This window comes from Miniopterus schreibersii (genome assembly GCF_964146895.1).
Source record: "Miniopterus schreibersii genome assembly, chromosome: 15".
Lineage (NCBI taxonomy): Eukaryota > Metazoa > Chordata > Mammalia > Chiroptera > Miniopteridae > Miniopterus > Miniopterus schreibersii.
In genome coordinates this window covers 40,033,906-40,057,915 of record NC_138115.1, presented here as the reverse complement: position 1 = coordinate 40,057,915, position 24,010 = coordinate 40,033,906, and positions in this window count along the sequence as shown.

The following is a 24,010-nucleotide window of genomic DNA, read 5'->3' as shown; positions in this document are numbered from 1 at the left end:
ACATTTAGTACTATGAATAAACATGATGGAACTGATTACATCATGCTCCAAGTCTCTTCACTTCCCATTATACTTAAAATACAATGTAAAGGCCTACCACGGCCTATGAACCTGGCACCTCACTCCACATCCTGCCAAACTTCACGTCCTACCAAAATTCCCCAATCCAATTGACCTTCACTTTCTAGCCTTATGTCCTTTATTTTCTTTTCATTAGTAAATATTATAGTCCTTGGCTGATTTTCTGTCCTCCCCACCAAACTATTGGCTTCTTGATGCAGAGATTCTTTTTTTCATTGCTAAATTCCAATGTCAGGCCTACGGTAGGTGTTCAAAAATATTTTTGAATGAATGCATAAACAGTTAAGCCAACAAAACACCAGACTACATACCTGTTGACTTGAAAATCAGTTTCTTTAGTTAGGTGACTTTGGGAAGGTTGCTCAGCCTCTCTGTGCCTCAGTATCCCTATCTCAAAACTAAGGCATTTAATGAAGATTTTAAACTCTTTGTAGTAACAAAACATTATTTTTGAAAAATGGTAAAAACTTCAGTGTTCTAGATTTGTATATGCCTAACATTAGTTAAAAAATACTTTTTAAAGGCCCTGGTGCATGAAGACCTATATGGATAAACTTTCTGTTTTTATTTTGAAATTTGTCTTAAAGCAGTTGATAAGTGTGTATATATCCATCCGTACATCGTTGAAGTGTATTTCATTTTCTGCCACTGGATATCCAGAAGATGAAAGCCCAACTTTGTAATTTTTACCGTCTATATTTTATGATTCTCATATAGTGACAGGAACTAGTTGGAGTAATGTGGGCTTCAAAGCAAGACTGAAATGCAGTGAAATGATTGAAACTAGATTTTTAAACTGCCCCCATTAAAGTTGGGAAAATCCACACCCCTTAAGTGTTTTATGATTTTCAGTTTGACTGATATCCTTTGTTTCTTATGATTAACTCAACTTAGAAGTGTTGCTTTAAAGACTATGAAAACTAAATTGGCCTATGAAACCCAGTGATCAAAAGGCTTGCTAATATTTGATGGCTAGATAAAATATAACTGAGGATTTTATTCTCTTTAAGCCCATAATTCTATGGATTATATCCTTAAATTGGACCCAGAATTTGGACCATTTTGAGCTAACCAAATGTCCCCTCTCTTTTATGCCTTATACACTGTTGCATTTATATATTTTTCTTAAGTTATGTTTCAAATGAACCAATCCTCCTATGATCAAGCCACTAAAATACACTAAAAATGAAATATACAGGTAAAAAAATTATTTTATAAATAAAGTAGTGTTTAGAAAGAATCAGTGTGAATACTGGCCTCTAACAGTTTTGGAATTTACAATGTACTAATGAAATCATACACACCATTTAGATGTTTACAATATAAAATTTATGCATTAGCTTTACTGGTGGGCTTCTTGAACAAATGCCACTTTGAAATAAACCAGAGATTGGTTAATATCTTTCTACTCTACTCTTCAGGCTAAGATGTTCAGAAAGACAAGTGTTACCATTTTAGTTTTAGACAAATAGGATTAAATGAGAAAAACCATGTATATCACCAGCTCTCAAAAAATACTTTTCACTTCTTCCTTATGTCAATGCACCTCATTACACCAGTCAATGGCCTAATGGCTCATCTTGGACTCTCTGAGTGTCGTGTTACTGCCATCGCCCAGAGGAGCGCAGTGGCCCTTACGCTCTGTGGTGAGGGACTGTGTGTGTGGTAGTGAAAACAACACAGAGTTTGAAGTCAAACTGAACTGAGTTTGTTTTTATTTGATATTTTAACTCCATATCTCTAAGTAATATGACGATATTGCTACATCTTGATGTTTCAGTTTTAGGCATCCCCTGTTGACTTTCCCTATGGAAGAAAAAGATTTAGCTCTCTTTCACCCCCCCCCTCCACTCCTACCCACTCATAAACTCGTCTTAGTTCCTTATACTGTTATATTATACTGACGGTTATATCATAGTCTATGTTCACATGACTATAAATTCTTTCCACTGAGCCGTGGAGTAGCCTCTACTAGTTTTTATTTCCCTGTACAACTTTCTTATTTTTCTGTTAGTTAGTAATTGTGTTATTTGTTATTGTGTTATTTGAGTAAAAAACAAACAGAAAAAACACTAATCAAATTTTTATTCACTGTATTAATCATCTAAATCTCAAGATATTTAGATGTATCAGGCAGTTTTTCATTCCTGTAGAAATATAGAAATTAAAGAAACTTCTGACCTGCTGTCCTCTACTCCTGCATGGCTAACAATTTGGGGGGTCTCCCTTTACCTCTCTTCTGAGCTGAACCCTCAATTTCTTATGTCCAATTCTTTCTTGGTTTACACTGTCATTTTGGAAGAGCATATTTTCCTGTTGCTTCCTAAGAAAAGGTAAATTTTTCAGGAATTATGTCTGAAAAATGTCTATATTTTCTTCATATTTGATAGCTAATTTGGCAAAATATTGAGTTCTGAGTTGGAGATCATTTTTTTAAAGAATTTTGAAGGCATTGCTCCAATGCCTTCTAGCTTCTAGTGTTGCTGTTAGATATCCTAAACCCAGTCTGACTTCTGTGGGTTTTTTCTGCACTAATATTTTAATTCTGGAAGCCTGTAAGGTCTCCTGTGAGGTATTCTCTTTATCCCTAGCACTGTGAAATGTCCTAGTGATTTGTCTGGGTGTGGATCTCTTGTTCTTTATCCTACAGGGCACTTACTGGGCACTTTCAATCTAGAAACTCATTTATTTCCTTCCTTCATAGTAGTTCTTCCTTTCTTCTTGGGAATTTCAGTTCCAGGAAACTCTACAGAAAGATCTTTTTAAACATCCCTCCCCCCATTGTCTCTGGATGGTCTTTAAGATCATGTCATAGATTTTAGAAATGGAAGGGATCACATGATTATATCAACGCCAGTCCTCCAGTGGTTATTATTACCAAATAGCAGGTAAGGTCAACTGATATCTAGAGCTTTTAAATGACTTGTCCATTATCATCCTGCTGGCTAGTCTTAAAAAATAACTAATCCCATTTCCCTGAACACTAGGTTTTCTACTACATAAGGTTGCCTCTAAAGTAAGAAGCACAAAGACTCTTTTTCTGAGTTTATTAAGGTTTTTCTTGGCATTAATTGAAAATATGAAGATTTGTGGCTAAAATGATTACCTCTTAGTCCCATTGGTTTCTTACCATCTAGCTACTTCTATTGTAATGCTCCCAGCCCAAGTGAACTCATTTATGAAATGAGGATGCCAAATGCCACAACCTACAAACTTCTAACTCTCCTACCTCTTTTATAAGGACCCTTGTGTTTGCAATGGGCTCACCTGAATAATTCAGGATATTCTCATCTCAAGATCTTTAACTTAAGCACATCTGCGAACTCCCTTTTACTACATAAAGTACATATTCATAATTTCCAGGGATTAGGACACAAACATTTAGGGAGGGGGTCGTTATTTAGCCTACTGTACCATTCTATTAAGAGGATCATATGTTTTTCTTATTTGCATATGAAGTGATTGTGTAAATTATGTTGACAGTTTTTTTCTAATATTAAACCATCTTTGCATTCCTGAGGTATTTGGTTATGGTAGGTAGGTTAGTCTTTTACATATAACTTTAATTTTTTAATAATATTTTTTAGTATGCCTGATTCTCATTCATAATTAATATTAGCCTACAGTTGCATGCGTGTGTGTGTGTGTGTGTGTGTGTGTGTGTGTGTACTGAGGTTTGGTAACCGAGTTAACCTGATATTGTGTATGAGCCAGGTAATAAAAACTTGGCTCATAAAACTTGGCTCATAATAAAACTCAGTTTATGCTAGCTTAAGTGAAAGGAAATTTTCTTTACTCATCTAGCTGGAAAAGATACTGGAATGCCTCAGAAAATTGAAGGAAAAACTAGAGGAATCAGGGTTTGTAAGTAGTAACCTGTTGACCCCAGAGCTTTCTTCTAGTTTCTCTCTCCCTCTGGATGTCACTTGTCTATTAGGATAGACAGGCCCTCACCATGTGCTGGAAAACATGGCTACCAGGAGACCAAGCCCAACAAATCTAGAGTAGAGAAGGAGCTTTCTTTCTCAGCATTGGAGGTGAGAGATTCCTCATCCAAGGTCATGCCTCTTCCCAGGGCAGCCCATATCCAAAGGCTGACTCATGTGCAAATAAAAAGGCTGGCCAGTTTGTGCAAATGTAGGGCTATTCTAGCTTCAGAGCTCCCCGTGGGCCCTGCTGAGGATGTATTTGAACCTGTATCACAACTCAACGTCTCCCTCTGCCTACTCATGTTCCTTCTTTCCCCTGTCCATAAGTGTTGATCCCTAGGACACTTTTTAATAAACACTCTGTCTGCTTCCTAGGGAACAAAACCTGGGCAAAACCTGGGATACTTCCGATGGAATAGTTTGCTGTGGAGATTAAAAACTAGAACCACTTCAGTCATTTCAATTTCATTTGATACTATTATATTTAGTATTTTTTCTACATATTCATACATGAGATTTATCTGCTGACTTCTTGGTGGGTGTGGAAGTTGAGGATGGTGATTATCCAGTTTGGTATCAGTGTTTTCTTCATGAGAGGAAAGAAAATGAGGTGGTTGGTTTTTTTCTTTTTTAACCATGCTATGGCTGGATTACTATAAAGATAAAATTTTCCATACTTTAAACTTTAGGAGGAAAGTTTTCCTGTAAAACCAACTGGGCCCAGAATTTTTTAAAATATTTTTTTAATTAAAAAAGAAAATAATTGCCATGTTATTGGTGAAGGAGAACTGTACCTGGGGTTTAGCTCGGTGCTACATTTACACCCTTGAGCTAAATTAAGGTGTCAGACTTATTTAACTCCCTCCATCCCTTCTGTTTTTACTGCTGCAGCCCATACATATTTTGCTTTTGCTTCAAAAGGTAAAATGTGAGTATTTCAGGATTATGTTTCTCTGACCAACTCCATCAAAGCTTTAGTAGAAATGTTTCCCTCGTTGTAGCATATAGCCTTGTCTTTTTTCCACTCTAAGACCTGTTTTAGTCTCTTTCTCTCTCTTGCATTTTCATGTATGTTTTCATTGAACGTTGAGAGGACTTATGATGACTGTTAACATCTCACCAAATTGACACAGAAATCCCAAAATCTCTCTTTAAATGGAAGAAAAGCTATTCTATAGTCTATCTTGCTCTCGTCACCCAAAGAACAGCTCTGGCATATACCCCACAAACATACCAGAATACAGGAGGTGTTCCCTTGATTGCATTAACTGTGGATAACAGTGCATAACATTAGCACTTCTATAGTGTTTGATAAATGTGATCAGTTTCATCTTGGGGCAACGTGATACTGGGGAATTCTTAAGGCAGAATTTCCCTTTTGGATTCCACAGTTGTCTTAAAGAGTGGTGAAATGACAAAGTGCTTCTCCAAGGAAACTCCCTTACAACTCCTGTTTTCTAAAGAAAAGTAGAGGAGAGGTGAAGAGAAGGGAGGAATGGAGAGAACAAATTGAAATTCATAATCTTCTACTTCCATTCAGTTGGTCATGTTTGTTCTCTGGCTATGAGATTCCCATGTAGTCCATTTTTACTACAACTGGTATAAATAATGTTTCAGAAATCTGACCCTCTGCTTCATTGTCACAAAAGAAGAACAGATTGTTACAGTGGTCAATGGAATCATAGATAATATTTTGGTGCAAAGCCATCTAAGACTACATGGAGAAGGTGATATTTTAAATGGATCCAAAAGAAGAAAGAGTTCAACAGAAGTACGGGCTGAAAGAGGCATTAGGGGTGGGGAAGGTCCAGAATGGAAAAGCAGAGGGAAGTTCAGCAACTGCCCTAGTTAGGCCAGTATAAAGTACGAGTTTTAGAGTTTAAAAAGAGAGATTAAGACTGCAGCAATAAGCAAGAGCCAGATTATGAAAAGCTTTGAATGGTAATGAAGGTCTATAATTAATCTGCTATGCGGTGGCAATTCACTAAAGCTTGCAAGTAGGTAAATAATATATTTGAATGTGGGCGTTAGGAAAATTAACCTGGCTGTTGTGTAGAAGATGTGTGGGGGTGGAGGCCAATAGGAAGAACAGTTAGGAGCGAAGTAGCAATAGGAAAAGGAAGCAAGGAATGATGTGAGATTCCTTTTAGATGTAGACTGAAAAGACTTGGTGATTGATTTCATGTAGAAAGACATAAGACAATCACAAATCAACTAATAAAGTGGAGATTGGAGAGGAGAGAAACTTCTGTTTTAAAAGTTGGCGCCCACTATTAATGAAAGATCATTGGAAATAGTCTCTGAAATGACAAACATTTAAAGCCCAATTTGTCTGAGACCCTCTATGGGATTTTGGAAACCCATAGCCCAGCCCATTCCTCTGAGGATTGATAATTGACTAGATTGATCATGAGTCAGTTACCAAAGACTGTTTACTTTCTCTCCATTAACATAGGTCAGTTATGTTGACCATTTTGTTTTTAGAAAAAGATTTACCAATTATTTTCTTTTTGTCTGCCCTATTATTTCAATCATGAAATTTGGGGACTAGGAAGAATCTTAGACTTCCTCCAGTGTGACTCAGATATATTATAAGCCAGGACATTTGGATCCTGACACAATACTCGGGTCACATGACTAGTCAGCGCTAGAATGATACTGGTATAATTGAAAGAGAATTATCCAACATAGAACTGTAAACATGGCTCATTATAGCAGAATTTTTGGTATTTTGGATAGTTTGTCCAAAGTGCATTTCTTAAAACAAAAATGACTGAAGTTACACACTTTCTAAAGATCGGAAACTCTCAGGTCAATGACACTTGATTTACTGGTTGTTTCTCCTTTCTACACAAAGTAGGTGGGTGGGGAAGGGTCAGGACAGTAGAATAACCCTATAATTCAGCAGTCCTAGGGAAAGTATCACTAATCATTTATCTCATCTGCTTTTATTTTTTTTTATTTTAGTAGAGGTTGTAAATTCTTGCCGTTTGACCAGTTGGCAAGGGGGAAATATTTTTTGCCTAAAATGTAGGTACCATTTACCCAAAAGACTCAGAATCCATTCAGCTACAAGCACTCCATTTTGCTCTTTACTCATCACAGAGCCTTGCTTTGCCTTTTCACAAAGCATCCAGGGCAGCTACCGTATCAGATCATTTGATGGGTACTTGTCTTTTTGCCACACCTTTTGGCCATTTTTGACACTAACTCCATCGATTGATACCCTTCTCCCCAACCTCTCTCCATTTTCTAACATGACATACAAACCGGTGATGGGCAGGCTTCAGCTGAATACACTGTGACCCTCTCCCTTTTTCCCAGTGCCCCTTGCCCCTACTTCCCCTGCTGGCACAGAGCAGCCTCAGCTTCGGGAGTCTGCTCCTGATGCCACCTGCTTTCTGAAACAGTTATGTCCATGCTATTTCCCTAGGAGAGTTGGCAACTCTACACTCTACCTATTTCAGCTGTTGCCAAGATTTATTTTACTTTTTATCCCCTTATAAGAAAACACACACAAAAACATACTGTGCCATGTTGGGTACTTCTAGATGTGGGCCTAGCCTCTGTGGCTCATTAACATCATTTCTCAGGTCAGCTTCATCCACTAGTCTCTGCAGTGGTTTGACATCATTCTCATTTCTGTCTTAAGTCTGACCCAATAAAAGACATCTTTTCCCGGCTTACCCTTTTCTTCTCTCAAGTGTGAATATGAGATTTATCAGTTATTAAGCTGTTTATTTTTTTAAAGGTATCTAGCTTTGTGTCACTGTTGATTTCACTATTTGCAAACTGGCTTTGTCATTTTATTGATAGCACTTGAGTGAAGAGCTCCCTGTTAATATATGCAAACTCACAGCTCCCAACAAGCTTTCCAGCCCTGTTAATGAGAGGATTAGCAAGAGCACTGCAATGTATTTAACCTGCGGCACTAGCTCTGTTTCAATAAGACTTCAACAGCCTATTAAATGGAGTGGGGGCTCAATTAACCTACACAAAGGCCACTCCACTGAACATGGCAGGGAGGACCACATTTAGCATCTGCCTAAGCAGCTTGTTGGAAGCTGGAAATAAAGAGGGTGACATGTTCTTGCCTGGAGCTATGATATAACTGAAATGGTGATTCTAGTTCATCTGGGCTGACTGAATAGGTGACAGCACTGAAACCTACTACGATCTCACCATATGACAGTTTTTTAAAAAACCAGAATATACTCAACGGTCACTCCACCCCACCCTCCATGCCTTCTTCCAAGGGAGCTCCCCCATTGTTCCTGGGTCAGTAGGAGTCATGGATTATGGATTTTAGGATGGAGTGGGTCAGGGTGTGACAATTTGTGGTTGAGGAGGAGGGATGATGGTGTACACAAAGATGTCCCAGGAAATGCGTTATGTTCAAACAGCAATTCCTCACGTAATTAGAAGCTAGAATTGGGGCCTTGTCTTTCATAAGCGTGTTCCCCAAACAGCCAGCCAAGAGCCAGCCACTTTTCGTCTGGGAATCAATGTACAAGTAATGTCATATCATTGAACTGGACACTTCTAAACCTTCACTTGAATCTTGTTAGAATTGTTGGCTTATGTTGTTTGTAAAGTCAACTGTCAGGAAATCGACAGTGTCTTCATTGTTCCAATATTTCAAGTCAAAAGTGAAAGTTGAGCCTGGCTGGGCATGGCTCAGCGGTTAAGCATCGACCTGGGATCCAGGCAATCAGGGTTCGATTCCCGATCAGGGCACATGCCCAGGTTGCGGGCTGCAGCCTATCAATGACTCTTTCATCATTGATGTTTCTATCTCTCTCTCTCTCTCTCTCTCTCTCTCCTTTCCTCTGTCTGAAATCAATAAAGATACATTTTTTTAAAAAAGTGAAAGTCGATTAAGTAGGTTGCTGTTTGTTCACTCAGGGTGACTTGAATCCAACTGTTGTGATAAACCTAAATCTCCTTTAATTTTCCACATTTTCTCCATGTGATAAAAGCAGAGAATTATTTGAAAAAAAAGCAAAAAGATATTTTGGTTGATATTTTCTCCCCAATTTTCCTATGAAAGTTTCTTTTTTAAACTACAGCTTCTCTTGAAACTCAATCATACACAATTATTATTATAGATTAACCATGTAACTTTGTCTACAAGTTTTGATATTTTTCCTCATGGTACTCCCAAGGATAAAAGTATAAAATATATGCCATATCTAACTATTAATGCATCTTTCTTACGCTGCTTTACTTTGTCCCCCCATTGCTTGTGACCTTCTAAGATACTATATTACACACTTATTTATCATTTTCATTGTTTATTGTCTTTATCCCCTTGCTAGAATACAAGCTTAATAATGGCCAGAATTTTGTTTGGTTTACAGATGTAGCTCAGGCATGTAGCATATTGTAGATATTCAATGACTGTGGAATAAGTGAATCTAAAGAAGAAACATAGGTTATGTTCTGGTTTTGGGACCATAGATGCTTAATTAGACAAGATTTTGACATAAGAGAATATTCGCTTCCATGCTCACAAAATAAAGAAAAATGTCTCATTTCTAGGTTGACACGCTCAGTGAATTCACCAGAGGGATTCCAATAGGATGTGCACCATCCTCACCCACCAGAGTGCTGAGGGACTGGTGGGAACATGATTTCCAAAACTGGGTTGGACTTCATGGTCCTGGGAAGTGGGCTGCATGCTCAACTAACTCTGAACCCTTTATTCTGAGGTATGCTAACGGCACAAGTTTAATCAGAGAGAATTAGTTAATTCTTTTCTCCATTAAATCTGCCATCTGAGTTGTTGTGGAATTTGGCTTTGGATTGAAATCTCCTTAGGGTATATAAAGTAGCCACCTCATTCTAACACTCCTTCACCAGCTACCTCTGTAAAGGATGATCGATCAATTTTTTTGTCAAAGTTTTTTCTTGTATATAAACACAACCTCCCAGGCTATAATATAAATCCACTGCTACTAACTTATTTTATGAGAATGGATCTCATGTAAAGTTGCTCATCCCATTTAAAAAATCAAAACAGAAACCAAAACACCCTCAGATAACTCTTATCTTTTTTTCTTTTATCCAAACTGCAAGTTGTTTTATTTTTGCCTGATGCTCTAAAACTTTATAATGGTAGAAAAACTAGTTATTAAGAAGAAATGGGGCGATTTGGGGGTCTAAATGGTGCCAGAGTGAATAAATTAAAAATATCCTCCAGAAATAACATGTGAACGAAAAGTAATCCCCTATGAAAAGCCACCTAGATCTTTGGCAAAGAGTTTAAAAATCATTATTTAGGGTTTGGTCCTTGGTTTTGTGGGTCCTAGTTTTAGCCTGACTGAGTGATATAAGAAAGTGGAGATTTGTTGCTCAGTGTGGATTGATTGAGATGGGAGAGGTGTGCTCTCTTTGCTTTTGGTAAGCCAAGAGTTAAAAATCTTGAGAATTATTTCCTACAACAGCCACCTACCATTGTTACTGATGTGTCAGACACCTGCAAGACTCTGCAGATACAACAATGAATAAAATTCAGTAGTTACATCACAAAAGTTTGAAAGTGTGGACAACAGGTAACCAAACAATTTCAATAAAATATGGTAAATGCTAAGGTAGAAAAATAAGATCAATTATCACATCTGTATGTGACCTTGGACCACTCCTTATTGAAACTAAAAATATTTCCCAAATGGATTTGGGGCTTTGGGGCTCACTCTGTGTCCTTTATTTTCTTTGTTGTATTTGTATTTTATGGAGATAGGGGCTATCAGATGAAAACTAGATTCAAATTATGGCATGACCCCTTGTTAACTTGGTTGAGTCTCAGTTATCTAATCTGTGAAATGGAGATAAAAATACCTGCCTTATGGCTTATTGTGAGGAGCAAACAAGACTAAAGTAGAGTGCTTAGCCCAGTGCCTGGCATATAATAAGCCCTCAATAAATAATAGCTATTGTTGATGCTGCTCTTATTGTTGTTCTCTTTAAATTCTGAGAAACTCCAGTAAATAATATTTTTCTCTTACTGTTGTCTTAGATTGTGGCAAACTTGTGACTCGCTGTGGTCCACCTACCTGCTGTTGTTAATTCCTCTCTTTCTCTTGTTTTCTCATTGCCCCAAGTGCCTGATTCATGGGCATTTCCCTCTCACAGATTGCCTCTTCCTTCACAAATCACTCTCCCTTGTGGGAAAAGAGTATGATTTATGGGAATGCAAGGGGTTTGGGAATCTTCAAGGCAAAGGAGATGAGAGTGAAGTAAATGAGGGCTTTCCCTTGAGTCAGATGCTTAAGAACATCGCTGCTGAAGTTGATGGAAGTCTAGAAACTTACAGGGAATCAACTAAATTGTTTTGAGGATCCAGTGAGAAAATTTTCCTGCACTTATCAGGATGCTTGAAAGAAGGTATTGCTATCACTATTCTAGAAGCAGAAAGCCCAGTATACAGAGAGAAGTGAGATGGGGAGAATTAAGGGCCAAGAGAAAAGAATGATTTAAAACTTTGACAACCACAGACCATTCCAGAGTCAGCCTGGTGTGTAAATATAAAAGATGATGTCTGGAACCAAAACTATTATTGAGCAGCTTGTTAGAGCTGGTTTTCGTTCTGCAGATATTAATAACTAGTGTAAATAAACTGACAAAAATCCTGTGGCTTTAAGGATTGTGGAAGGCTAGAGAAATTAAAGATATATACCCAACTCTAGGATTTTTGATCATGAGGTTTTGAGCATCTATTTCTTATATGTGGCCAAAATATATCTTTATTCTTTAATACATAATGCATTTTTCTGTAATTCTTTTTTAAGAAAAATCTCTTTATTCAAGTAAAATGTACCTATTAGAAAGTGCACATATCATAAATATTCAGCTTGGGAACTTTCATAAAGTGAACACACTCATGCAACCAGCATTTGGATCAACAAACCGAACATTACTAGAACTTCGCAGACACCCCCTTGTACTCCCATTTAGTTATTAGCACAACCCCCCTTCTTCCCCCAGGGTAATGGGGACTGTCCTGATATTAGACCTGTCCAGCTTAAAATGGTTTCCCCCTCTTTTGTAGTTTATTTACATGGACTCATACAGTATGATTCTTTTAGTGTCTGATTTTTTTGCTCAGTCTTTTCTTTGTGAGATTCGTCTGTCTAAGATTTATAATATTGAAAATACTCTATAACTTTTAGAGCAAAGTGTGCATGGAATCACTATCTACGCTGTGTGGTACATATAAGAAAAATTAGTAAATCTTTTATAAATTTGTTCACTCATCTATTCAGTTGGCATTTATGCCCTAAGTAATGTAAAGAAAAGAGATATAATCCCTGCTCTCAAAATCTTTGCATCTCTAGTGAAGGTCAAACTGTTCTGGGTCCTGGCAGAGGCGCAACTCTAAAGGATGGAGTGTGTAAGAACAAAATAGAATTTTAGTAGGGAACAGGTGTCAGTGGAATACCAAGGGTGGTGCGTGAGCAGTGGTTTGTCCCAAATACAGGCAGGAAAGCCATGCATTGTCTGTAGAAAATTTAAAAATCATAAATCACAACTGAAAATGCTTTTTATTATCACCATCTGCCAACAATTCTAAACTTTTCATGATATAATATCTCTCCTCCCTACAAATTTTTGTGGGTCTAGGCCTAGACAATTAGTATTTATGTAATGTCCAAATTAGAGCATTTTTTAAAAATTAGTTACCCTTTACTAAACAGGTAGCCTACATGAAAGTTAATTTAGAAAGTGCCAGTTTTCATGGTTGGCCTCAAACACCTGTGGACACAGCTACCTGTGTTGTTTCAAGAATGAGTTTCCAATGGTTTGAATCATGAAGTTTCAGGCTCAGTTTGAGTTTTCAACCCCTGAGGTGGATCTGATATAAACAACGATCCAGATGAAAAAATAAACTTGAGTTACTTCATTTTTGTCTTTGTCATCACTTGGAGTTTTTGTTGGCGAGTGTTTAAAATTTGAAACAGTGAACAGGATGTGGACCACAGGTGCAGTCTTTCGTTTGGTAAAGGCAAACTGTAGTTCATAAGTGAAATACTTTAAATAGTTTGAAATCTTTAACATTGATATTCCTTTATGTTTGTTAACTAAGAAGTGAATGATCAAGAAATTATAAGTTAAATTAGTGGTGTGACTTCATAGCTACCTAAATCAGGCTTTTTGCGTTTTAGCTGGAAGTTATTAATTCATTTCTTTCTCCTTTTTTTTTAACTTTGATATTTTATTTTCTATTATTCTTACTCACATGATTATGTATACAAAGTTCAATCAGAATAAAAGTTTTCATTTATTTTCTTGCCATTATCCATTTAATTTCATGATTCTTGATGAAAATAATCTTGTTGTGAGAAGATGACGTGTTTAAAATGCTCTCCCTAGGGCATCAGGTAAACCAGGCACACCACTGAGGTATTTCAGGTATGCAAGATGGAATTGCTAGTGTGTTTTTAAAAGAGAGTTATTTACCTAAATTTTTGGGAGGACTGGTTCACATCTTTCTCCCAAAGAAAGTGAAAGTGGGGCTTGCCTAAAACTGGAAACGCTTAGTGAGCATTAGATTTTGGAATCAAGATGAAAGCTTGGTGCTAACATGGCATTTTGATAGGTCCAGTGCAGCCTGTTCAGTTTGGGACGAAGCTGACCATCTGCTTAGAGCTTTTTAAATGTGTTTAAGTAGACTGAAATGGGCTTTGTTGCTTTGGGTCTTTGTGTTGGGGTGTATTATTATTCCAAATTGTTGGAAGCCAGTCTTGCAAGAGGTAAGGCTTTGAATTCCTGATGGTGTGTGAATTTTTATCCCCAAGGTTTCTCTCTGGGATGAATTGATTTGCTGGCCAGAAATGAGGCTGAATTCCTACATCAGGTTGAAGGCACAAGGTTGCTTGGTTTTGCAGCCTGCCCCAAGCACCTCATCTGCATACTGATAAAGCCTCTAGCCCTTTGGCACTGGCCACTTGCTGAAGCAAGCTGTTTGGTGAACAAAGCACAAATCAATCTAGCTTTTACCTGAATGACAGTAGGGCCAAAAGGAAAGGTCCCTCATCCAATTTAAGGTCCACTCATTTTTTTAAGGCAACTATCTTCAGTCATATTTCACAGACATCTACCATCCCAGAGCCTGAAAGAACTTCAGTTTTTCTTTATCTCCCCTTCTGCCATTATCAGGCATCTCTTCTGCAGATTTCCCAAGTATATTAGTTTGCTAGGGTTGCTATCACAAAATACCACAGACTGGGTGACAATAACAGAAATTTATTTTCTCACAGCTCTGGAGACTAGAAGTTCAAGATCGAGGTGTTGGTAGGGTTGGTTTTGTCCAAGGGTCTCTCACCTTGGCTTGCAGATGACTATCTTCTCTGTGTCTTCACGTGGTCTTCCTCTCTCTCTGTGTGTCCTAATCTCCTCTTCTTATAAAGATACCAGTCATATTGGATTAGGGCCCACCCATATGACTTCATTTGATCTTAGTTACCTCATTGAGACCCATTTCCAAATACAGTCACATTCTGAGTTTAGAGCTTCAACATAGGAATTTCAGGAGGGACACAGTTTTAAGGGGGACATAACAGACAATCTTCCAAGTGCTACTTGAATCTGAGAATGGCATTTTGGTCCTAATTGATGGATTGGCCATCTTTTTCCTTGCCTTGGAAAATAATGTTGATCAAAACAAAGTATTGCTTTAGACAGGTTAGACCTACATATGTATCTTTCAATGGTAGGTAGAGATGAGTGTTTTGTCCTGGTCTTGTACTTGAGTGTGAGTCCTCTAATCCAGGGTTTTGAAAAATACTTGACTAAGTTAAAAAGAATCAAACATTGGGAGAGCCTAATATGCTGGGCAGAGGATGGGGGAGGCATTCTTACAATTATGATTATTTTAAATTAGTGTCTAAGTTGTCTTAAGGAAGCAAATGAGTAAAGTGTGGTAAACATCTAGCAAAGTAGTCAAGAATTATAGGAAAATAGGATTTAGTTGACATTTTCTGTTTAAATAGATCCAGGCCCACTATTTTAGCTGTTGTCTTGATGGATAAAGGTTATATAATTCCAAGGCCAGACACTAATCAGATTTCGGAACACACTACGATTATTTCTTTATAATTCTAGAATGTTTTGGTTATAACTGGAAAAATGGAGAATTTGGTTCAATCAAGGCTTGGATATTTCTAAGAAAGAACATCAACTAGCATTTGAAGTCACACTAAAAGACAGATTTTTTTGCCCCAAAACCTCCTAGATAAGAAAAAGAAAGAAAAATACCTCTTGAAGAAAAGTGATCCAATCTAATCTGAGAAAGTAGTAACAAATAACTTGATTTTAAAACATATTAGAGCCACTGTTATTGTATGATCAGGAAAAAGAAATGACCAGTGTGACACAGATAGCATTTTCTGATTTTTGTTTAAATGCAGCTGGCTTTAATCTGTTTTCTCTCTTCTTACTGCTTTTACTTTTTCCTTTAAATATGCATTGTTATCAAGGCTAGAGTGGAGCTGCAAAGATGAAGACAGTTACAATATATTGGAGAGGAATGATCCAATATGTAGCAAGGTGGAATGTCATTATAGCAGTTATAAATTCATTCTGGGCCTTGAATTTATTAATTGATTCATTAAATCATCAAAGGTTCCAGGTACTATGTCATGTTGTGAGGATGTGGTTATGAACAGCCAGAAAGTCCTTGTCTCCAGGAAGCTGACAGTTTTAATGGATATACTATACTGAATAGTAGATCAATATACTAGACCTAGGGAGATGAAAGCATTTACCCCACAATAGGATTAAAGGAATTTGTCCATTTGAAGTAAAATCAAAGAAAAGCATTCACCTAGTACATTTGAAATCACTCGTAACTCTCCCTATGATTAACTATAACAAACACCCAAGAAACTTCAACTCAGAACCCAAGTTACATCTGAAATAGTGCAGGTCCCAAAGGTTATAGACTTGAACTTCTGCCTCCAAACTTCCTGCAATAGCAGAGTGGAGTGAACATAATCCCTAGGGTCTAAGGAACAGCACTAACCGTTCTGAAGCAAATTAATGATTTATTATAAGATTTTTTATAAGAATTCCTGCATATTTTATTTTCTATTCTAATATAACTCTGTGTTTGCATTAATGTGGAAAATAGTGCTTTAAATTCATTATCATGGAGCAAAATGTATCAAGACAATAACCTCTGCACACCATCACCTCCCTCCCCTCTCGAGTGTACATACACGTTCACTCCCCACCATACCCCCATGGAGATGAATATTACCAGGTCATCCTCCTTTTCAGAGAAAGAAATCAAGGATCAGAGAGGTTAATCAAAGTGGATAATTACCTCCATTTATTAGCACTCACCAAAGTGCCAGGCATTGTCTTAAATAGTTTTGTGCACATTCAATTCTCCCAGCCACCTCGTTACTACCATTTTCTAGACAAGGAAGTCAAGAATTATAAAGGTTAAATAATTTGCCTTTGGTCACAGGAATAGAAGGAATGAGATTAGCTTTGAACCCAGTTTGTCTGACTCCAAAGAAGCTACTCTCTGTTACACCATCACACTTTTCAAATATCTCAAATACATTTTGCATCCTGAGCAATCTGACTAGTGTAATGTTATGGTGGAAAATCCTCTCTAAGGAGGGAACCCTGTTATAAATTCTTAGAAAGGCATCAGAAAGGAATCTTTGAAAAGTCAAGGGATTTACCTTCTTGAACTTTGGAGAACCTAATGGAAAGTGATATGGAGACACAGGTTCCTTCTCCCTCAACTGCTGAGATGATAAAAGAAGAGTCCTCCCATCAGCCAGCCTGCAGTAGTCAATCTATACTATATGCTTAGCCAGGTGCATGTGAGAAGTGCAGATGCCATTGGTGGCTAAGTGCTGATAAGTCAGGTAGATATCATCACTCCAGGGTTTGGAGTTCTTGGAGGAGTTGCATAATTGAAGAACAGTAGAGCAGGATTTGGGAGAGGATGGCAAATCCTCCATTCCATTTTTACCCAAAGCATTATTGTTTTTCGTCAGTGCTCTTGCAGCAGGTCAGATCTCTAACCCATCCAGGTCATTTCTTCCAGACTTTCTGGCTCTCAGATGTTCCTGAAGGAGATGGAAGTCACTAAACTGGCTGGTTTGCTTCCTGCAAACTTTGCCTCCTCCTATTATCAAACTCCATGCACATCCTCCACTACCTCTTCCCCTACATATGCGTGCATACTGATATGTGCATTCAGGCAACATGCATTTATTTATTAAATACTTGCTCAGCACCTACAGCTGCTGGATATGATAGTAAACAATGTAGAAATGACTCTGCCTTCATAGAGAAATAAGATGTAAGGTAGAGAGGAAGGACTCAGGAAGTAAAAATAAATGCTCATATTTTCTATACTCCACATTTCTCTTTTGCTAGTCACGTTTTTAAAATAACTGAGCTTCCACATAATGAGAGTACATTAGCAGAGAGAGCGATGAGGTCACAATTCTGCATCTTTAACACTCGTGCCTTCCTGAAATAGTCTTTCCGGACTCCAGCCTGAACAACATGATTTGAAATAGCTTTATGTTGTGCAGTGCCTCTTTCTGAACCAAACAGTCCACTTTTGGCAAATCTTATAGCTGAGGACAGTTGTTGGATTGCTTGTTAGCTCTATCAATTAAATAACCATCACTTAAAAAATAGTATATGGATCAGTTGGAAGCAGTAAGATGCTACATGTTGGGTATAAAGTTGCCTGGACTTGCTGTGTCTGGTGTTGATAAGGTAGCAGATGGTCTAATAGACTCCATCCTTGAGCAGCTAAATTGGTAGGGTCTTGGTTTAATAATCTTGTGTTCTAATGATTTAGGCTAGTGATGAAAGGCAGTGCAATTACTCACTTGTAATAATGCCCAGTTGGCCTGGATGGAAGGGGCACTCACTCATACATGGTGTGATGCAATTAACTTCTGTTCCCCAGAAACATGGTTGTTTGTACCTTGATCAGACACATCTCACCTTTACGCTAAAACTGAAAAGCATTTTCCAAGTAGAAAATGGCTCTTAATTCTTTAAATCACTGGAGGAGAGAACATTTTCTAACCTTATGTTGGTGTAGTGTTTCAGAAACATGTCCACTAATATGAGTTTATTGGATTCTAAAATATGTTGCTGGGGGGAAGGAAAGGACTTGTGCGATCTGAGCTATGTATTGATAAGAAAGTGTTTCAGAGGCTTTTCTAAGCCACAGAAAAAAATATGGAGGGCAATTAGAGCCCAGGTATTCTGAATCCTAGCCTTGGGAACTTTCCACCCTGATGTACTTTTCAGACTCATTTTACTCAATAATTTCTTCCTATCCCTTTGCAAAACTTCTCATCAGTGCTTCAAGTATGCTGTGTGATCTATGGGCTTAAGTTATATATTCTCATATTTTTCACTTCTTGAACCTCTGCTAGGGGTAAACTGAGTGGTATGAACACAATCAAAATACAGGTAGTGATGAACTACATTTTAATAATCCCATATGATATGCTGTCAATTATATCATAATTAGTAAAATACTAATAAGTATTTGTTAAATAACATTGCTTCTTAAAAGATCAATTTACAAGATCCACAGACAAAAATCAATTGCATTTTTATATATTAACAACAAATGTGGGAAGCAAAATTAAAATCACAATACCATTTATAACCATTAGAATATTTTGAAGGAACCAAAACACTTAGCAATAAATGGAACAAAACATGTATAGGGTGCATATGCTGGAAATTACAAAATTCTGATGAAAGAAAAAATTTTAAAACTTAAATAATGGAGAACGTGCCCTGTTCATGGATTAGAAGACTCAATATACTAAAGATGTCAATTCTCCCCAAACTAATATACAGATTTAACATGATTTCTATTAAAATTTCAGCAAGATTTTTTGTAGATATACATACACAAGTTTATTTTAAAATTTATATGGAAAATCATATGCCATAGATTAGAAAATCATTTTTTAAATTTATTTCATTGTTGAAAGTATTACAGATATCCCCCATTTCCCCCCTTGCATAGATTAGAAAATCTTGACATAGAAAAATAAAGTGGGAGGAAACTAATATTAAGACTTGTTATAGAACTGCAGTAATAGACTGTAATATTGGCAGAAGGATACACACATAGATAGATCAATGGAATGGAACAGACAACCCAGAAATAAGATAGAACCCACACAAACATGCCAAATGGAGTTTTTTCAAAGGTGCAAGAGAAATTTAGTGGAAGTTAGCACTGGTTCTAGAACAGGTGGACGTCCACAGGTTAAAAGGAAAAAGAACATATATATAAGCTTTACACTTAAAAAAATTAACTCAAAATGCAGAATGGATATAAAAGTAAAACAATACAGCTTTTAGGAGTAAAATGTGAGAACACATTTGGGATCTAGGAGCAGGCAGAGTTCTTTAACTTGATACCAAAAGCATGGTCCAAAAAGGGAAAAATTTATAAATTTGACCTCATCAAATTAAAAGCTTTTGCTCAATAAAAAACTATGTTAAGAGAATGAAAAGACAAGCTACAGCTTGGGATAATATATTTACAAATCACATATCTGACAAAGATTAGCATCTTGAATATATATTCTCAAAACTCACCAGTTAAAAAGCAAACAATCCAATTAGAACATGGGAACAGGACATGGAGGAAAATTTCACCAAAGATACACAGATGGCAAATAAGCACATGAAAAGGTGCTCAACATTATTAGCCATTAGGGACATGCAAATTAAAACCACAATGAGATATCACTACACACACATCAGAATAGTTAAAGTAAAAAATAGTGACAATGCCAAATGCTGGCAGAATGTGGAGAAACTAGGTGACTCCTACATGGCTGATGGGGATGTAAAATTGTTCAATCACTCTGGAAAACAGCTCAGTGGTTCCTTTAAAAAACTAAACCTGACTACCATACAGCCCAGCAAGTGCACACCTGGGCATTTATCCAGAGAAAGAAAGGCTTGTTTTCACATAAAACTTTTATATATGAATATTTATAGCCGCTTTTTCAATAATAGCTCCAAACTGGAAACAACTCAGATGCCCTTCAACGGATGAATGGTTAAACAAACTGTGACACACAGCTGCCGTGGAATACTGTTCAGCAGCAAACAGGAATGAACTATCAATTCAACAAACAACCTGGATAAAAATCCAGAGAACTGGGGGGGGGGGGGGGGGGCGGCGCGCTCCAACTCCCAAAGTCTACATACTGTGTTTCCATTTACATAACATTTTGAAATAATAAAATTGTAGAAATAGGGGGCAGATTCATGGTCACCAGGGGTTAAGGAAGGAATGAGAGCAGAAGGGGGGTGAGTTTGACTGTGAAAGGATAGCAGGACGAATCTGTGTGGTAGTGGAACTCTTCTGTATTTTGACAGCATCAGTGTCAATATTCTGGTCAATATTGTACAATAGCTTTGCAAGTAGGCACCATTGGAGGGAAGTGGGTAAAGGCTGTCTCTGTACTATTGGATGTCTCTGTACTATTTCTTACATCTGCATATGATACTTTCTACGTGACATTTTGATAAAGTCAGATAAAATACCCTAATCAGTATTTGTATGGTGAGCATAATTCTTGATTATTGCTGGTTTTTACTGTATTGTTATTCAGTATCATTGGCAGATGCTCACTGATTTCTTGCTTCACAGCTCCGTTTGCTACAAATAATGTAATTGGCCTACTAGCTAAAGATTGAGAGTCTGAGCTGAAATGGTTTACACAGTGGGCACAGTCTTCCCTATGGGCGTGACCTCACACTGGGAGACAGCATCCTTTATTTCCAACATAGCTGCGATATAGTCCAGAAGGAGCTTTGAGGAAGAAGAGAGAGAAATATTCATTGTAAAGAAAATGTCAGTTGTGTGCCTATATGTTCCAGGTACTATTTGCATTTATGAAGCTCTACAGAGGTGCCAAAGTGTACATTAAGTGCATTAATATATGTATTATCTCATTGAATCTTCAAAAGTTTCAGTTCTCTTGTCCTGATTTTGCATAGCTTTTCAAGTTTCCCAAATACCACTTTCTTCATTACTCAGTATAAGTTGTATATGTGTTTGAAGTATGGCAGGTTTAAGAGTCTTCAGAAAAGTACAGAACGAAAGAGAGACTCGGCTCATTTTTTAAGCTTCATTTTTCACCCTCCTTTAATATTTGTTACCTGCATAAAAGCTGTGTGTGTAGAGGAAAGAATATGTTTACTCAGTCATGGGACCTAGGTCTGAGTTCTACTACTACCTAGAAGTTGGATATTGGCCAAATTAATTAGCCTTTTTGTGCCTCAGTTTCATCATTTATAACATGGTTACCTGGACTAAAAATATTTTAAAATTGCATACATCACCATCTGATTATCTATAGTAATTTAATCAGGAGATTTGAGAGTAAATTTTGAAACTTAAAGCCAACTTTCTGAGAATCCGGAGACTCATTGGGTACAAGCTCAATGCTATCTTTGCCTGGGTCCTGCTTTCCAGTTGAACCTGTGAAAGCATGTGTCACATGTGTGGGGCTAGACAGCCATGACAGAGGTAGGTTTCATTTTTTCCACCTAAGCAGATGTTAGGGTTGAGTTTTTGGGGGGAGAGAAGGGTTGTTTGTTTGTGTTTAGCCTCTTGGCTTCCGGTTCTTGTGACACATTTGTTGCTTTGGGAGGTGCACTACATTATTTTTCAAACTGGGAAAAACCCTCCCAGCAACAACTATTTTTTACATTAAGAACATTTTCAAGTCTGGCCTCCTTTAACCCAACTGAAAACTATTTAAAGGAAAGCAACGTGTAGTTTTAAGTAAAAGAAAAATATATAATTGAAATCTCCTTGCAGATCCATAGATGATTTCATTCTCTCTCTACCCTACATAGCAAGAATATAAATGCCAGGACATTTGTAAAGCTGTAATACTTCAGGACTGTTGGTGAGAAACCAGAGAGTATTGGGGGACAGGCAGGGGAGGGGGTTGTCTTTTTGGTTGCTAAGGAAATTATATAGACTTAGCTTCAACTGCTTCTTGAAAATGCCACATCAGAGAATTTTGGTTTGCCTAGCAGGGCAGCAGGTATACAGGGTCTGCGATTGTTTACTTTCTATGTTTACTTGACAAGGAGTGGTATGATTTTATTGGCGGTACTAATCTAAGCTGGCATCCAGGTAAAAAGTTTCTTAAACACGAGGAAGTATAGAATCATGGGATTTGGGTTAGAAGAGTAGTGCTGGAGAGAGTTAGATGGGGCAGAATTCACTCCAAATACTGTAATACTGGCAGAGATACGCATCCCTGAGGATCTCTCTCTCTTTCTGAATACATATGGGAGACATTTACTCTCATCCTCAGTAATGTCCTATATACTCACCTCATTTCTTAGGTTTCTAATTAGCATGCCTAGTACACAGAGCCAGACACATGATAAGGCCACATAATAAGCATTTAACATTCTTGTTGAATGACAGCAAGAAATAAGTGGATGAATAAGTACATAGATGAATTAAAGACTACATATCCTACTCCAATGCCTACTACTAGAATAAAAAATTGACAGTCAGTGCATAGTTGGAGTATTTCGATTCCAGAGTAGGAAAGACATAAATCTAAAGCCTTGTTTTATTATTTACTGGAGATGTGTTTTGGCAAGCTACTTAACTTCCCTAAGATTCAGTTACTTTGTACAAAAATGAGAATAAAAGCACAAACCTTATAGCGATGTTGTAAGGACTAACTTACATATTCATAGAACAAACTTCCCCCAAGGAAAACTCAAGTCAAATGACTTAATTAGTGAATTTTAAAGCAAAGAATACATAAGAAAAGTGGCAGACTAGGAGAAAACATTTGCAATAAATTACAAATAAAACATTAGTAAACAAAATGCAGAATGAATTTATATAAATTAATTTTAAAAAGTCAATCTAATAGTTAATTGAGCAATGAATCTGAAGAGGCAATTCACACAAAAATATATACAAATGGCCAATAGGCATACAGAAAGATGGTAAACCTTGGCAATAACTAATTAAATGCAAATTTTAAAAGAGTAAGAAGACATTTTGCTTGTCAATGGCAAAAACTGTAAAGATTGCTAAAAGCCATTGTGGGCAAAAGTTATTTAAAAGGAGACATTTGAGTTACTAAGGAATTATAGGTATAATATCTTGAAGAAAAAGTAGCAGTACCTTGGCCAGTTTGGCTCTGTGGTTAGAGCGTTGGCCCGGGGACCGAAGGGTTCATTTTGGTCAAGGGCATGTACCTTGGTTGCAGGCTCAATCCCTGGCCCTGGTGAGGGCGTGCGGCAGAGGCAACCAATTTCTCTCCCTCTCTCTCTCCCTCTCTCCCTCTCCCACCTCCCCCCCCCTCCCCCCCCCCCCCGCCCCACTCTTTCTAAAAAATCAATGGAAAAAATATCCTCCGGTAAGGATTAAAAAAGAAAAAAACACGTTAGCACAAATTCAATACAAAACAATGAAGTTGATGTACGTTTACAGACCTGGAGACGTAGCCAGGATGTTAACAAAAAAAGTTGTAGGACAATATGTTTGGTATGATTCCATTTTGTATACAAGTTACAACTGGATGGAGTTGTAGGTGATCTTAGGTTCATTTTATCTTTAAGTCTTCATCTGAGCATCAAGCTGCTTCTTAAGCTTCTCCATTCTAAAGCTTCTTCTCCAAATCCTCTTTAAGCTATTTGCTAATGGTTGGATGCAACAAAATGACTGAAGGGATACTGAATAGAAAACTAGAAGGCTCTGCCACTGCCGTGTATGTATTTTTTCATATTCCTCCATAGTGCCTATTGCAGTTCTATGCACACAGTAAGTGTTCAATAGATATTCCACAAACAAGTAAATTTTAACCTTTGTGGGAGGCCACCCAGAATTTCCTCCCCACTCTACAAGACGCCCACCATTAATGATGAAACAAATTTAGGGAAAAACCTGAATCAAAAGTGCCCACTGAAACTGTATTTTCCTT